Source organism: Miscanthus floridulus, chromosome 6 (assembly GCF_019320115.1).
Source record: "Miscanthus floridulus cultivar M001 chromosome 6, ASM1932011v1, whole genome shotgun sequence".
NCBI classification, from domain to species: domain Eukaryota; kingdom Viridiplantae; phylum Streptophyta; class Magnoliopsida; order Poales; family Poaceae; genus Miscanthus; species Miscanthus floridulus.
In genome coordinates, this window is record NC_089585.1 from 31413940 (window position 1) to 31429484 (window position 15545).

Genomic DNA, 15545 nt, shown 5'->3' on the forward strand with positions numbered 1-15545 from the left:
TCTTCTGTGTCGGAGATGGCTGTGGGCCAGTAGAAGCCAGCTTGGAAAGCTTTGCCAACCAGGTTTCTCGAGGCCACGTGATTACCATAAGAACCCAAATGAATTTCATGAAGCAACTTCACTCCTTCATCTTGAGGGACGCACTTCTACAATATCCCTTCCTTGGCACTCTTCCTCATCAAGTTATCATCTACCAACACATAGTGCTTACTTTAGCGGATTAGGCATTCGGTGTCAGTCTTGTCGGTGGATACTTCAGAGTTGGTGAGGTACTTGATGAATTACTTCCTCCAATCGGCGACCACCGAAGGCACCGCAAGTACCAACTGCTCGGCAGGGGGAACCTCCTCAACTTCCTTTTCTTCTTTAATGGATGGCACCAGGAGATCTTGCATGAAGACCCCCGGTGGAACTGCGGCGTGAGACGAACCTATTTTTGAGAGCTGGTCGGCTGGTTGATTTTGATCTTGTACCACGTGGTGGTACTCGATACCATAGAACTTCCCTTTAGGCTTCTCGATTTCGGCATAGTATGCATCCATCTTCTCACTGGAACAGGACCAGTCTTTGTTAAGCTGGTTGATAACCAACGCGGAGTCTTCGTACACCATGAGGCGTTTGACACCGAGCGCGATGGCTATATGAAGACCATGGAGACATGCTTCATATTCCGTGGTGTTGTTGGAGGCTGGGAAGTGTATCTAAAGAACGTAATGTAGCTTATCCTTGGTTGGCGTAATGAACAGAATGCCCGCACCGACACCATTGATGTTGAGGGCACCGTCAAAGTACATCACCAAGTGCTTAGGGCAAGTGGTGGCGATGGGCTCTTGGATCTCAGTCCATTCAGCGATAAAGTCAGCGAGCACCTATGACTTAATGGTAGGTCTACTTCTAAATTAAATGGAATAGGTGCCGAGCTCAACAGCCCACTTAATGATGCGGCCATTGGCTTCTTTGTTGCGAAGAATGTCCACCAGGGGAAACTCAGTGACCCCAACGATCTTGTAGTATTCGAAGTAATGCCGGAGCTTGCGCGACATAATCAGAATTGTGTATAACAGCTTTTATACCTGAGGATAACGAGTTTTTGGCTCATTGAGTACTTCACTGATAAAGTAGGCTAGACGTTGCACCCTGTAAGCGTGCCCGGCTTCCTCACGTTCAACGGCAATAGCTATACCACGACGTGAGAAGTGGCGGCGATGTATATGAGCAGAGTCTCATCTGGCCTTGGCGCTGTCATGATCGGCGGCTTAGTCAAGAACAACTTGAGCTGTTTGAAAGCTGAATCTGCCTCCTCCGACCAAGAAAAGTGCTCGAAGGCCTTAAGGAGCTTAAAGAAGGGTAACCCTTTTTCACCTAGGCGTGATATGAAGCGGCTTAAAGCAGCCATGCAACCTGTAAGCTTTTGTATATCCTTGACACATGTTGGCCGTTTCATATTGGTGATGGTGGAGACCTTGTCTGGATTAGGCTCGATGCCTTGAGCACTGATGATGTAGCCCAGCAGTATACTAGATGGAACTCCAAAGATGCACTTTGAAGGGTTCAGCTTCCATCGGTACTTGTTTAGATTGGCGAAGGTTTCTTCAAGGTCGGTGATAAGGTTGTCGACTGTCTTAGTTTTGACGACCACATCATTGATGTATGCTTCAACATTGCGGCCAATTTGCTGGTCGAGGCACATCTGAATGGCTCTTTGATAGGTATCCCCAGCGTTCTTGAGTCCGAAGGACATAGTTTTGTAGCAGTATGCTCCGAAAGGTGTAATGAACGACATCTTTATCTGGTCTTCTTCCTTGAGGGAGATCTAATGATAGCTAGAGTAACAGTCAAGGAAAGAGAGTAGTTCATAGTCGGTGGTAGAGTCTATAACCTCGTCTATCCGAGGCAAGCCAAAGGGGTCTTTAGGGCAGTGTTTGTTAAGATCAGTATAATCAACGCACATTCTCCAATCTTTATTCTTTTTTCAAACGAGAATAGGGTTTGCTAACTAATCTGGATGATACACTTCTTTTATAAACCTGGTAGCTAAGAGCCATTTTATTTCTACCCTAATAGCCTCCTTCTTGTCTAGCACGAATCGGTGAAGTTTCTGCTTGATCGGTTTGGCGGTCGGCAAGACATTCATGGAGTGCTCGATCTTCTCCCATGGTACCCCTGGCATGTCTGTAGGTTTCTAAGCAAACACATCGGCGTTGGCACATAGGAAGGAGACGAGCATGCTTTCCTATTTAGGGTCAAGGTGAGCCCTAATCTTCACGGTCTTAGAAGCATCATTGAGGCCGAGGCCGACCTCCTTGACTTCCTTAGACTTGGCAGAGGCACGGGGAAGCTCAAGCTCTAGAATCTCCATGTCATCGATGGGTACTATCCTGGCTTCGACGACCACGCTAGCCATCTAGATGGAGAGGTCGGTGGCATCGATAAGGGCGAGACTCTCTGTCTCACAGGCGTAGGCGACAGAAAGGTTGGCCTGTAGAGCCAGGACTCCTGTAGGCGAAGGCATCTTCAACACTAGATATGTGTAGTGTGGTACGGCCATGAATTTGGCCAGAGCTGGCCGACTAAGTATGGCGTGGTAGATGGTGTTGAAGTCGGCGACGTAGAAGTTGATATGCTCGATGCGGTAGTTGCTTGCCATGCTAAACTATATTGGTAGGGTGATCTCTCCAAGTGGCCTAGATGCCCTTCCAGGTACCACACCCTAGAAGGAGGAGTCCGAGGGTGTGAGATCTGATATCGTGAGGCCCAACTCCCTTAGGGCTCCGGCAAAGAGTAGGTTCAAAGCACTACCACCATCAACAAGGACTTTCCTGAATAGCACCTTCTGGATGGTTGCATCGAGGACGAGGGGGAAATGCCCTATATATGGTATGTCTACCCACTGGTCAGCTCTGCTGAAGGTGATGGGGATCTCGGACCATGGACGATAGCTGGGGTCGGTGGTAGTTTCTTCTGAAGCGACGGTGAGCACTCGTCGAGCAGCAAGCTTCCATTCCCTTCGACTCTCAGTGGAGGCGAGGCCCTCGAAGATGGTGGTGACCACCTTATCATGGTCCTAAAAGGTGTTGTTGTTGTTCCCAGGTGGTCAGCAACCTCCTGTTCCATTGTTGACATCGTCGTTGAGCCTCTTGTCCTAGAACTCCCTGGCTAGACCAATGTAGTCCTTCATCTTATGTTTGGCATTCTTGTGAAGAGGGCATGGGCTGTCGAGTATCTTTTGGTACTGCTCATCATAGTTACGCTTGGCGCGAGGTTGACTAGCGGCGATGAAGATGTGTTCTAGCCGGCGGTGGTGATTTTGGCCTAGCCTATGTCCTCCTGTTTGATCACGGCCGCTATTACGATGATAGCTGCGGTCGTCGGGGCGGAGATCATTGTGACGTCGGTCGTCGAGGCGATTGTTGTATTGGTGAGGTGGTCGCTGAGTGCCCGCATCCTCATTGAAGCGCACCTCGGCTTCCTCTGCATCGGCGTACTGTAGCGGTAGTTATCATCTCACCGATACTGGTCAGCGGCTTACGGTTGAATTTGGAGCGAAGTTCGGGATGGTGGAGTCCTTGAATAAAGGCAGTGATGACTTCAGCTTCCGTGATGTTGGGGATAGAATTCGTCATCTCGAAGAAACACCGGATGTAGCTGCAGAGGAGCTCGTATGGCTTCTAGTTGATGCGGCTGAGATCGTGTTTCATGCTGGGACGAGTACACGTTGCCATATAGTTGTCGGTGAAGACTTTCTTCAACTCTTCCCACGAGCCGATGGAGTCCGGCGCAAGGCTGGTGAACTAGCTCATGGCAGGTGGCATGAGCATGATGGGAGGTAATTTGCCATAACACTGGTGTCTCCTCCCACAGCACAAACGACAGTGGCATAAGCCTGTAGCCACTGAGTTGGGTTCATTCTTCCTTCGTAGGGCTCGACCCCGGTGATCTTAAAGCCACAGGGCCATTGAAGCGTTTGAAGATCCTTTGTGAAAGCTGGAGGCCCCTCAGAATTGTCGACACCATAATGTACGGTGTTGTGGTCGGGGATAGGATTGAGGGCTGAGTTTGGGTTGCCATACTCCCTTTTATAATCCTGGCGGCGACGTACTTCATCTTCGTGGCGACCAAAGCGACGGTGCTCGATACGCCGTTGTGCTTCCTGGAGGTTGCTGAGATGTACTCTAGCATCTTGTTCGACCTCATGGTCATGTTGGTGATGGTGTTCGGCGCGATGCCCCCTAGGTACCCCTTGGAGAGGTAATGACTGGTCGGTGAAACGGCTTTGATTTGGGCTGTGGTTGAACCTCGGCGCAGCTGATCGGTGAATCATGCTCGTAGAGCATGAAGGTCTCTGGTCCTCGCGGATCTCATTGACCTGATAGTGAGCTGCTTTAAGCATGGCGGCGATCTTGGCGAGCTCGGGTGTTTGAGGGAAACAAGCGAGCTCGTTGGCGGCTACTGCCAAATTGGCGCTTGGAGTCTTAAAAACATCATGGCCATCAACGCGGAGAAATTCTTCATCGAGGTCATGGTAGAGCGGGAGCGGCCTTCCTTGAGAGTCAAGCCGATTATTCCGAGTAGCCTCGGCCCTTGTGATGGCTGCCTCGTTCTCTCGCCGCTGTGCGTGGTTGATGTTTTGGTTCTCCCGAGCGGCGCGCTCTTCCTCGGTTTTGCCATTCCAAGGAGGGCTATCGATGTTGATGTTGAAGATCGCGCCACCCTAGAAGGGTGGGAGGAGAAATTGATCAGAGAAGGTTTCAGCGAGGGTCTCCATAGAGCCCTGAGACTCAGAGCCCAGAGTTTCTTCCGGGATAGTCTGGAGGTGCGCCCTAGGGCTCTAGCCTAGGTGTAGTGTGTTGACAACCAGCGGGAGCTGGACGGTGATCTGGTCGATGAGTCTGTCCCTTAGGGCATGCTGGTAAGCGGCAGCGGTGTTGGAGAATCCAAAAGGTAGGGCCATAGCCCTTGCAGTTTCTCGAGCACCCTTCAATAGATCTGGATCGGAGGGTGGTCGGCGCTGAACCAGAGTGTCCAGTGCTGATTCGGCGATGGAGAGACAATCAGCGAGCTTCAGTCTGACCCGATCGATGGACTCGATCAGATCGTCGTTGTTGATCGGCCTCCTCTAGTAGCGCGGAAGCGGACGATGAGTTGTTGCTGAAAGAGACCTTGGAATCACCTCTGAGATCGGATCTGTAGTTGCAGGTGTAGGGGTGGCCGGTGTAGAACCGATCTGCTCTGACTTGAGGAGCTCTCCGACTCTGTCGGCCAGGGGCTATGGAAGGGACGAAGAGCCTATGGAAAAAAACCATCTTGTTCGATAAGGAAACAGCATGCACAACCCCTACCTGGCGCACCAACTGTTGACAGATTATTATCGGTAGTCCTCCGAGGGGTATCCCATGAAGGTAGATTGATCGGTAGAGGAGCGCGAGATCAAGAACAAGAAGGCAACAGAGACACACGAGTTATATAGGTTTAGGCCGTCAGTATGACGTAATACCTTACTCCTGTGGTCTGTTGGTTTGTATTAGCTATCGTATGATATGCTGTGATTTTAGAGGGGGTCCCTGCCTGCCTTATATAGTCTAGGAGGCAGGATTACAAGTCGGTTAGATCTAAGAGATAACCGTAAAGTAATAACTGATTACAGGAATCTTGGGATCATACATATCCTAACAGATCTCGTATTATCTTCAGGATATCTTTCTGATGTCTTGCAAAAGGCGCCAAGCAGAGTCGTGCCTCGCAAGGCTTCTTCTTGTGGGCTAGGCCACCCCTAGGGGCGTAGCCTATGTAGTCTACCATGGGTATCCGGGGTCATACACCCCACATGCACCTCATGCTAAAGGTCCATCGCTCGAAGCTAAGCTTGTGCAAGCTGCTGATGTAAGCCCCTTTCAGCACGGTCCTACGCGGTACTTATGGCACGGTGCCTATCTCATTCTATTCTTGCTGCAGCAGCACGGTTGTTTGCTGTGTCCCGCTGGCGCGTAGCTGTGGACACCTCTGCATGGGTGGCCTCTAGCTGCTCCCACAGTCCTACAAGCAATGCTTGATCATCAGCTCTTGCTTCTTGGGCTACTGCTCTCTATTGATCCACTTGCTCCATTTGGGTATGGAGATTGCCCAAAGCTACATAGGCTTGGTCAGATTCCCATCGGGCTTCACTTGTCGCTTTCTTATGCCTACGCACATGCTTCTTGAGCTTGCGTTGTGCGGCTTCAGCTCTCATGAGCTTGTCCATGCAAGTGGTGTATGATTCCTGCCAAAAATCCCTTGTGTCCTGGCGTGTACAAAACATCTTCATCACCGCAAACATGGCACTCATAGCAGGACTAGAGCTATTTGTCCGCTCATCCCGATCTCGGATCAATGCATTTTGGTTGCATTGTTCCCATATTGCTATGGATGGATCCACCCGAGAAACATACTAGCGGCACTACCGGTAAGTGCATCCCCATGCTGCTGATAGATCCGACTCAAAACCTCAAAGGCCACCACTTGTGCAGCCTCCCAAGGAGTTTTCCCTTCAGATTCTACCTTCACTCCTGCCAGAAAAGTGCTTGTGTGCGGGCTAGTATGGTTAGCCACACCTCATACCATGGTTGTCCCTCTAGGTACTCTTCATTCCAATGATAGAGAGGTGGCTCCTGATACCCCGCAAAGTGCAAAACTCTCCAAAGCAAAGCAGGAGTTCCGAACACCATCAGGAAATTCTCACGTCCAACTGGTGCTGCCATCTATACCATCAACATGTACAACTTTTATGAGACAAGGCCATAATGGATAAGAGTTACATAACCGAGTAAGAAATTTATAAGGGGAGGAATAATGCAAGTATTGATTAATTATTATCATGATCCATGCACATTCCGTATGTCCTCACAAACTTAGGAAAAATTTATTTCTAATGACATATACGGTGGCATACATACGTTCTCTCATATATAGCGTAACTAGTCGAGCTACACATTTCATTGTTTGTGTACCTGCATAAGAATTTCATTTCAGCCCAAACCTCACAATTATATATGCAAAATGCAAATCTAAATACTTCCATATATGTATACCCCTACATATACTTCCATATCAAAGCTACCCGATGATAGTTTATACCCACAATTAAATACGCACCATATACATATGCAAGCATGCATACATAGCTATACCAAAGCTAACTCTTCTTGACCGCACGCTCACATCTTGCAGTCATGCCACTCATCAACTTACCTTCTTACCTTGGCGTAGAGGCATTTGATCCATACATTACCATTCAAGTGAATGGCATACATACAATAGCATGCCGTATGGACAACAAAATTAAAACCCCCCAAGTTAGTACTTAAATAGCCACCTAATAGTCCTTAATTTGGGCATAAGAAAAGTGATCACTGGCACACTTTAGATTTTAAATACCTATTTATATAGCTATTAGTTGCTAGAAAAGGGTTTTGGAAAACAAAAACTTTTGTTTTAAATACACATGTGACAATTTACGTTGAACCTTGCTCTGATGCTAGCTGTCGCAGAACCGACAATTTATAAGAGCACAAGTACAATGGCAGCCCGCAAGCGGTCACACTGTCATACTTGAGCCCATATAAACCCGGTAATCTATCGAGTACCACGACGGGTCTCGATAAATGATCCACAACAATCAAGATCGTACATGATTCAACATACATGTCACATATTACATAAAGTTTGTATATACATTTCCATCATTAGAGTATGAAACAAAATTATTACAAACCAAGTTTGATAGATACTAGCAGAAGCAAATTAAGTTTGAAAGTAGCATTTGCCAACATAGTTTAATACAGTGCCAACATACGATCACAGTCCACAAAAGCGTGTAGAGGGATTAATAAAGAAGCCTACCCAAGGCTTACTCCTCATCCACAGCGGGATAGAAGCAACTCTTGCAATAACCATGATAAACTGTGCCATCTACAACAATGGGAAATAAAACCCTGAGTACGAGAAGGTACTCAGCTAGACTTACCCGTCATGAACCAGAAATAAATTGACTCCAAGGATTATGCAAGGCTGTATAAGTGGAGATAGCTTGACAATATTTGCATAAAAAGCGATTAACTTAGTTATACACTTATAATTCCATTATCAAGTTATTTATAACTATGCATCTCTAAATTAGCAACTATCCTGTGCCAAACATGTGGTGCATCATTTTAAGAGCATGCAATAGTAACCATAGCAGGTATAGTAATTCCATGTTTATCCGAACCATCATATTCCATAATACAATTACTACGATGTTGGGGCTAGCCAAGTTTCTCACTATCCAGGAGAGACGGCGATTTGAATCAATTTCAATCAGCTGGGAATTTATTCCTAACACAAACCCAGGCAGACTAGATCAACGGTCACCTTAGGTCACCTTTGGTACAACTCAAGTCCACATGTCGTGGGTTCGTCCAGCGCCGCATAATCAGGGACAACCAACTGCCAGGACATTTAGGACTATCCTACCCTTGGGCTCATGTCTGGCTTCCCCGCACATCCTTACTACCATCCAGTGTGCGCACTCTTATAGAGTAGGGCCTGGCCTGAGTTGAGCTACTCGGCTTCGCGGTCAGAACGAGTTATCCGGCCATCTAAGTGATAGATATGCGTTCAATCTTATCAAAAGTGCCAACAATGGTACGGTCCTTAATCGGCACAGACAGAATCACATGAGTCAACCTACCATAGACTCCGTCCAGCCTCGATTTACATTACCCCATGGTTCTTTTCCATGATAGCAAATATAGCCAACCATGCTTCGGTATCCACCTATATCTCGCAGGTGACAGGAAATCACCCGACTTCTACCGATGTAAGCATGGCTAAGCATATATTCAATCCTAGACCTACATAGGGTTAAAGGAGTATTTCTAGACAAGGAACTCATATGCATCAAGTGGTTCCAATCAACTCTTATAACCTAATGCATCAATCATAAAGGACTCAAGTAATATTTTGTAAAACATTGGGAGACTTATAATGCGTCAGAGCTTGCCTTTCAGAAAGGAAGTGGAGCGGTGGTCAGGGCACTCCAGAAGCTCTTCTGGGGTCTGCTCCTTGCCTTTAGGAGCTGTGGCTTGAGGAATCTCCTGATGGTCCCCTTCCTCTCCTTCGTTGAACTCTAACAATGTTATCTCCTCTGTCGATCCTAGATGCATGAATATGGTATAAGATATTACAAATGCATATATGCTGACAAGTATAGTATGATGACACATGATGAATGCATTCGTGTAAGTATTCTTAACAGCATGGTGTTAAAGTAATAACAAGTGCATCACATTTTACTGAGTATATGCATATCTCTTCTTGATTACTTAACCAAACACTTCAACAATTTATTTACTATACCACAAAACAATAGCTACTTGTTGTACTCATAACTAAAGTTCTACTTATCCAAATGCTGCGATCTTGGACTTTATGGAAAGATTATAAAATTGTCTACAACTCTCTTTTAATACTATTACTATGATTCATGAGTTATATAGGGCAAACAAATTGTTCAATAAAATCTGTCTAGAAAGCAAACATTTTGGACAACAAACTTGTAATAGCTAGAACTCAAAAACCCTAAGCCCTATGACTGTGAAAATTTAACACAAGGTAGATTAGTAAGTTATCTACAACTTTGTTATTAACAAGTTTTATAGCAAAGACCATTATCCATATGAAATCATCCACACAATCAAAACTATAAATGCAGTCTTGTATTTGAATTATAAAGTGATAATTAGTTATTTGCATACAATCAATGGCTTCTAAGCCTTACCATTGACATCAATAGTTACTATGAATCATAAGAACCATAGAAAACATCATGGTTAATCACAATCTAATTATTTAAATGCCTTTATTAATTTAATTAAATAAGTAGGGTAAATAATAAACATATGCCAAATGTGCACAATAAATTCTTAGAAAATTACATTAGACTCCTAATGCTCACAATATGCTACTGTGAAAATTTGATACCATTTGCACATGTATAACATCCTATGCAAAAATGGCAAACTAGCAAGGGTTATTTTAGTGAAAATGGAAAACCCTATAGAAAAGTGTCAAACAACAGATTATATATTTTTTCTAGCTTCACATTAGTGCCATACTACTGTACAAAAATTTGCATAGCAATATTTTACATATTTTTATCCCTACAAATTTCCTTAAAAATGCCATTTATTAATAAATAAATAGAAAGACCATAGTTAAATCAAGTTTACAGCAAGCTTATTATTTTTTCTAGCTAGAGCATGTCAATACAAAACCCACAAAATTGGAATCGCATTTTTATCATTTTTCTACCTCAAGATATCTAATTTACAAAATGGTAAACATACAAAAAGCACTCATTTAACTACATTTAAATCACCATGAAAAATACCAGAAAATGCACATTTCATATTTTTATAAAAAACTACACTTCCTAAGGAATACAACAAAATTTGGTTCACTAGATTTGGATCTCTACAACTCCACTTATCATTTTTCAAAGTTTGCAACAAAATTGAAAACAAATGAACTAGCTTTCTCCATCGAGTCACTGACAGCTAGGGCCCTCGGTTCAGTCGACCCCACATGTCAGCGACGGCAAAATAGAGCGCGGCACGGGACAACCGGAGTTCGTCGACGGTGACCCTCTCCGGCGATGGCACCGACACCAGAGTGACCCCCAAGACCTCCCGCACCGATTATGCTACTAAGCTGGGCCTATTGCCGGCGCTAACGACGACGGCGACGTCAATGGCGGCATGACGGTGGAGGTGACCATGACAACTCAAACTAGGGCTCGGCCAAGCATCTATAGGATATGGTGAACCTATTGCGCACTCAAATGTGGCACTCGGTGGTCGGAGTTGGCCGGACCACGGTGACGGGCCATGGCGGCTGAACGCCGGTGAGGTCCGCATGTGGCACGACGGCTTACCGTGCACTTCTAGCTAGAAAAGTGGGCGTGGTGATGCGATGGGGTTGCAACGTCACTGCTGCGGTGGTAGAGAAGCGACGTGACGCGACGCAAGGTGAGCGGGGTGGCCGACAATGGTGACGACGACGCTGTCCACTGCTGCGGCTACTGCGGGTGGGTGAAGAAAGAGGGAGAGAGCGAAATGAGAGCGCGGGGAGGGAGCGGCGAGTGCGGGGCATGTTGTAGTTCTCTCTAGCTCGACGTGGCCGCGCTAGGTAGGACACCGGCGATGCGCGGCCTCCACCGGCTCCACACGGCATTCATGCTCTAGCATCAGTCGACCACTGAAGGCCGAGCGAGTTGGCCATCAGAGCCCCGAGTCCGAGCCTGATGACGTGATTTGGAGGCGATCAAACACGTAATCGGTGAAGTATTGGCACCAACAATCTAAATAAAAGTTGTAGCCCTTCATACCGTCTACAATTCTTCTTAAATGATCAAGACCTAATTCTCAACCAATATCGAGTAAAGTCAACCCAAAGTTGAGCTTGTCAAACTGTCAGTGTATAGGACTTACAAAAATTTTCTTAAGTGTTGAAAACAGTGTAAATCTAATTTTTGTGAGCCAATTTCAAGCATGTTAGGGGCTAAACTAGCCTATGACCCAATAACAAAAGTTGTTCCTCTCATCAAACACTACAACTTTGCTTTAGTACACACATCCATGCAAAGTCTCTATCATATAGTTCAAACTTGGTCAAACCTATTATATTCAAATGATGACTTATACTTGAACTATGACTTAGTGACCAAATTAGCCCTAGCCATGAATACCAAAGTTGTTCATGATGACATGCTAAACATGTTTAAGCTATTCCCAAGTTCACACAGTCATTTCATACATGAGTTACACATAAAGCTTACTAGGTCAACATATATAATATCACTTAAGGACTTGATTAGACAAAGTGAGCTAAATGAATAATGTTCCATTAGTCATCCTAAGTGTAGCTAAGATGTTTTAGTGACTCACATCAACCATTTACATATATTCACTTATGATCATATGCATATATACAAGGAAACATAAAATAACAAGCATGTTTCAATCACATGTTTCAAAGGTAAAAGCTTAATTATGAATGCCTGATGCTCATGCTCATGCAATGCAAGTCCAATTATGCAAGCTTAACACCTAGGGTGTTACACAACGAGATAAATTATTTATAGAGTAGATAAGTACATTGTAAAATGCTTCTAAAAAGTAGATAAATTATTTTTTCATGTTTCCACTACAAAGTTTAATGCTGATTATCTTCTAATTAAATTTGAACCAACAGGAGAATTTAATTTGAAGAGCAGTTACTTTTAGTAAATTATGATTATGTTTATATTTTAATTAAATTGGAACCAACAAGAAAATTTAAATTAGAGTAGTCTGATTTGTTTATGTTAAATTATGGTATTGTTATTTTCCTACCAACGTTGATGATAACAATATTATAATGAGTTTAAGGTTGAAGTTTAAATCTCTGATAAATTTTACACCAATATGGTCAAATTTTTAGAGAGTAGATAAAGTCCAAGAAATGCTCCTGAACTAATAGATTATATTTTATTATCGTGTTTCGATGCAATGATGTTGATTATCTTCTAATTATATTCAAACAGAAGAATTTAATTTTGAAGAGTAGTTATATGTCTTTCAAGTTAATTTATGAGTTTTATGCATTAATTCTATTTTCTGCCTAATGGTGTTATAGAATTGATGCAGAAGCATCTTGTAAGTTTTATTTTTTAACCGATGAGATCACTCGGCTGCATGCCAACAGGCTGCAATGCTGAGGTATGTGAATGAAAAGGCATTAGTCAAGCCAGTTCAGGACAATTTTTTGTTAGTTTACTAATTTTTTAATTAAATTAGAACCAACGGAAAGATTTAATTGAAAAATGAAGTATAAGTGAATGTTTTAGTCATCATGACTAAATTTTTCGTTACGGTAATTTGCATATAGATTTATCCCACATGGGGAGAAGTTTAGCATAGTACTTATGCTAGTCAATCCTGTATGGCGGGAGAAGTTTTGTGATGACTCATATGTTTTTATATGCCGCATAGCGAGAGAAGTTTGGGTAGCTCTTATGCTACCCTAGTATTGACCATAGTACAATAGAAATGCACCGTCATGGTCAATAGTAATCAAAGGACAAGAAAAGATGCAAGCGTGACTTGCAAAAGTACAGTTAATAAAAGACCTTGTCGAGTTCTTGAAGTGGAATAAGGAAAGTGTACTCCTATACGGATCAAGAAATAACTTTATTTGCATGGCATAATCATGTGAATGAAGTAAGTCATAAGTGTCTCCTTATTCATAGTTTTCTGAATAGTTCTCAAAATTATGGTAGTATAGTTCATGCCATATTTCGAGGGGGAGAATTGTGAGATGAATTAAGAGTAAGAAAATATGTTGATGAATGTGTACTCTTCATTAAGAGTGAGATACAAATTTTGTATGAAACTAAGTGAGATAAAGATTTTGATAAATGTGACCATCGGTCATAACAATGATACCCCTAAGCAGAGAAACAACTAAATTTCTAGATTTTTTAAAGTTCTGAAAGGAAGATAGCGTAGTCACCATCAAAGATATTAAAGCGGTGCTTAAAGCGCCATATAAGGTTTTAACAGATTGAACCTAAATAAGAAATTGGAAGATACACTATCTTTATAAAAGATAGGATGATCTAGGGAAGCACGGTATGTAGAGACCTATGAATTGAAGAGAAGCGGGACTACATGCCCACTTCAGTGATTCAAAACAACAAATTTCTCGATACCTATTGATGTTGTATGACTTATACAACACTTATTGTTGGCTCTTCAAAGAAGATAAATAATGTAAACAAGGATCTTGTGATACAGGAGCCTGTAAAATCAATTGCCTCTTGGCAATGAAGAGCAACAATAGCCCCACATGAAAGTGCCAGTAGCTAAGGCCCCAAAAGATCTCAAAGAATTAGTAAGCCAGTTTTCTGATGACTATGAAGTCTATGTTAGTGAAGAAATTCAAATGGAGGGTGATACCACCTCATTTGAAGAAGCCATGAGAAGCATTTACTCGTTTGAATGGCAAGAAGCTATGGAAGTTGAAATGAATTTGATGAATACCAACGATGTTTGAGACTTAGATGAAATTCCTAATGGAGCCAAAATAGTAGGTTGTGAAAGGGTCTACAAGATAAAATGTGACTCCAAAGGGAATGTGGAAAGATATAAAGCATAACTTGTAGCAAAAGACTTTACGCAAAGAGAATGAATATATTACGATGAGAGTTTTCTCTTTAGTCTCATGCAAGGATTCTTTTAGAATCATAATAGTGTTATTGGCACATTACAATTTAGAGTGACATCAGATGGATGTAAAGACGACATTCCTCAATGAGGATTTGTATGAAAATGTTTACATGGCACAACCCAAAGATTTTGTCATGGAAGAAAAAGAACGTATGAGATGCTGCCTATAGAAATCCATTTATGGGTTAAAACAAGTGTCTAGACAGTAGCGTTTGAAGTTGATGAAACTATAAGAAAGTTTGGGTTTAAAGAAAATGAGAAGGCACTACAAAAAATCTGGGTTTGTATGACAAACTAAAAATGTCATGGTAAATACAAGATTTGTCATAAAAAGAATCTTATGACGAAAAAGCAGCGTCATGCCGGTTGTCATATAACGACCATCACAAAAAGTAACTTATGACGATAATATGGAAACCATCACAAAATGTGATGACCTTTTGTGACGGTTTTGTTGTGTTGTCATATATTATTGTCATTTAATGACGACTGTAACTGTCACATATTGGTTGGTCAACTCATTACCTAATACATGAAACATCACCAATTTTATGTTAGGAGCCCTAATTTAGACTAGTTATTGTGACGACACGGTAACACCATATATAAGTGTGTAGATTTTGTGACATTTTGATTGTGTCTTGTTATGTATAGTAGTTAGAGACATCTTTAGACAACTGTAGGATGTCATAAATTTTCCTTTCATTCGATGACGAATGTGATAGCCATATGTGCTAATTCAATGACGAATGTCACATAGATCTTTCATCACAGCTCATAAAAGCATACACATATCAGCCAAGCCATCATCCACAACATTCTCACCACAACTCATAAATCATACACAATTTAGCCAAGCCATTATAGACATACATTCCAAAGCATAAGATAGTGCTTGTAGGTTCAAACATCACATAGTTCTAGGTTCCACCCCATAGGTTCAAACAGTTCCACCACATAGGTTCAAACATACAAATAGATTGCACATAGGTTCTAACAACACAGTGCACAAAGTTGTAACAAAGAAAGTTTGGTGTTCTAGCAAGGTAGCAAAAGCTTAGGCAAAGGCATCATCAACAGAAACTGCATTTAGACCTACCTCAATCTTTGTGAAGTTTCAGCACAACTTGAAGTAGTGCATTAGTCTCTTCAAACTTGGTATGCATTGTAACACCTCTGGTGTTTTGACCTAGCACTAAAAATTGACATGTCATCATATGCATTGCAAAGCATTCATAAAGTAGAAAATTTTGAATGCATTCA